The sequence below is a fragment of the Triticum dicoccoides genome, chromosome 3A (assembly GCF_002162155.2).
Source record: "Triticum dicoccoides isolate Atlit2015 ecotype Zavitan chromosome 3A, WEW_v2.0, whole genome shotgun sequence".
Taxonomy (NCBI): Eukaryota; Viridiplantae; Streptophyta; class Magnoliopsida; order Poales; family Poaceae; genus Triticum; species Triticum dicoccoides.
In genome coordinates, this window is record NC_041384.1 from 101,697,255 (window position 1) to 101,700,621 (window position 3,367).

Genomic DNA, 3,367 nt, shown 5'->3' on the forward strand with positions numbered 1-3,367 from the left:
CCACTTGGAGAGAATTAAAATTGACTCTGCAAAGAATCTCACCTTGTGTCCCAGAAGTTAAAAGCTTATGGAAAGGATATGAAGAAACCTTGTGCATGCAAGCTTTGTGGAGAAATAGGACACAACCATAAAGAACACAAGGATGAATGCCCAAATTGTGAAGGAAGTCACCCAGTTGAAGAATGCACAACTAGGAAGATTACTTGTTTCTTGTGTGAAGGGACTACCCACTATCCTGCTCAGTGTCACATTTACCTCATGGTACAACGAACCATCCAACAGAAGAAAGAAGTAATGAAAGGAGCCCTTATGGAAATTTTAGAAGAACCCGTGATGAAGGAAGAGATGGAGGACACGCCTAAAGAAGACCCGAGTAAACCCTGCACTAAGTCTTGCTATTCATGTGGAGAAGAAGGACACATCTCCCAAAATTGTTTGAATGGGGATCTAGTAAAATTCCCGACAGAGGAAGTAGATTATGACCCACAAGAAATAGAAGCCATGATTGGCATGGAAAGGTCCAGGAAGAGAAGCATATTGGATTCCAGGAAGGACCTGAGTCATATCACCTGTTACAGGTGCAAGGAGTCAGGGCACTACCACAACAGTTGCCCAAAAAGGAAACCTCGATACTTGTTAGAAGTAATATGTTTTATTTGTAATGGAGCAGGGCACTTTGCCAGAGAATGCCCCAAGGAGAAGGAAACTTGTGCTAGATAGTTGAGTTTGCAACAAAAGAAATGGAGTAGTAGAAGTGAGAACATTTTCTTTTATATTGAGGTGTTGAGTTGAGACATGTAATGGAAAGGCGAGAGATTGTAATCAATTGAGAATGAATAAATTTAGCATCGTTGGTGCTGATATGGATTTTATGAGTTGTTACTCTATGAAGAAGAATTTTGGCCATTTTGGGGATATGAGAAATATGTTCTATGGAAGATTTGTGCATTTTAAGGGTGGTAGTACCCTGTAAGAACCGTTGACCCATAGAAAAGATAAGGATACTCCACTGAGTGGATTTCGGACAAAATGAATACGAGTTTTGTCTCGATATGTGTGATGCCCCAAGAGTATGTGGGATGAAGTTGGAGACCGTCTGTTGTTTTGACCAAATGTGATCAAGGAGTCAGAAGAGAATTTTAAGTTTATTCGAGATAGACTGAAGGTAGCTCAGTCCAGGCAGAAGAGTTATGCAGAAAAAAAAACGCAAGGAGGTAGTCTATGAAATTGGAGACAGAGCATGTCTTCGTGTGACCCCTATGCGAGGAGTTAAACGAATTGGAGTTAAGCGAAAGTTAGCCCCGAGATTTGTAGGACCATACCGAGTTTTGGAGAAGTGGCCAACAAGTTGGAGTCACCCGAAGGACTGTCAGGAGTTCAAGATGTGTTTCACGTTTCCCAGTTGAAGAAGTGCCATGCAGAGATGGCCAATATTCCCCTGTAAGGACGCTTGACCCTGGAAAGGATAATGATTTTCCATGAAGTGGAGTATGGACTCCATAAGTATAAGTTTATATCTCGATATGTGGGATAACCCATGCGGATGAAGAGATAAATTACTGTTGGATATAAAGGAGGTATGATGTTGGAAATATGGATCAATGGAAACTCCATGATGAGTCTGAGTAATCACATCTTAGTTTGGTGCCAATAGAAGGAAGGAAGACAATACAATTGGATGGATTTTAAGTATGCTAGGAAGCTGGAAGTTGGATGTTGGAATAACGATAAGTTGCCCAGATGATAAGTTCAAGGACTACAAGCGATGAGATGGGCCATAACCCACAGGCCCCAGGACCTGCCAAGAAGCAAGCACATTCTTGCTGAAGGAAAAACCCCGGAGGAATATACTACGTTTATCGGCAGACGATTTTATAGTAACGCAAAACCTGAGAGTTGTGAAGGAACGATAGATGTTTGTTTGTCTTGCAGAATCAATAGATTATTCCGAATGCAGTTCTTGGACAAGAGAAATTCTGCAATGCTTGTAAGGATGACCAAGTGTTAGTATGCGAGATTCGCTAAACTATATACATGGTAATGATTTGGGTGCGGGATGGATTGATCACCATACCGACTTACTCTTATTATTCGCCTTGCTATATGGGATGGTAAATCTGAGTGACTTACCTATAGTAGAGAGACAGCGATATTAAACCTTCTTTAAGCCTTATAATGGTATAGGTATTTTTCCCTTGTACAAGGCAGCTTTTGCAAACCGTAGGTTATACGGTGAGGATCAACCAGACCCATTTCATGCAGGAGAAATCCTAAGTTGTTAACCACCATGAGATATCGATAGTTAGTTAGTATTGGTGCCAGACCCGTCAGCTAAGAAGACCCAATCTCGGAATAACCTTACCAAGAGGAAATGAGAGAAGAATTAAGGAAAAGGTTATGCCACTACCGGAAGAGCCCAGAGAAGGAATCATCCTTACGATCTGAGAAGACCGGCACTGTCAAGAATAAGGATGGAGTATATGAGTTTTGATGGAACCGTAACCATGCTTTTAAGGGTGGTAGCACCCCAGACCCCTGTGATGATCGGTGGATTTTGAGGAGACCCCCAAACCCTAACCTTTTCTTGCTAGCCTCTCCGAATCTCGAGGACGAGATTCATTTTAAGGGTGGTAGGTTTGTAACATCCCAAAATTCTAAATTTTGGAATGTTATAATAAATAGATATATTTGATTGATTGACTGAAAGTAAGAGAAATTCGAAACTTTTTGAAAGTTAAATGAGAGGGAATAAAATGACTTTCCCAAACTTTCATTTTTGCATTTATGCTCTCCGTGAATTCAAAGACTTTTTCATCACGAAACCCTGGAGAGAAGATGACATGACTTCTTCCATTATTTAAATGACAAGGGGTATTGAAAATATTTGAATTTCATTTGGAAAATATTTCCAATTCAGAAACTTTAAGCAACTCAATGATTTTCACGAGAGAATATAAAATGACTTCTTCAAATTATGAAATATGAGTTGGGAGTTTCAAGGATCAAATTCAAAGTCCTTTTGAAATTATTTTCAATTTGGAATTGTTTGAGTTTTATTCAAATTATTTTTCTCCAAAAATAAGATATATGGAAAATAGGGTAACATGATTCCCTACATTAGAAAATTGGAGAAAAATTAATTTGAAATCATTTTGGCATTTTTAAAATGATTTTTGTTGGATTTTAATAGACCAGTAGCACTCTTTGTTTTATCTGAATTTGTATGAATTTTATTTGACTCTAGAAAAATGTTCACGTTGTAGAAAATTGTTTTCTGAAAATTTTGATATATTATATGCCAATATAATATTTTCATTTATTTTGTTTTACTATTTTTGGTTTGTCTGGAAAAAAGTTTTGAAAAAAA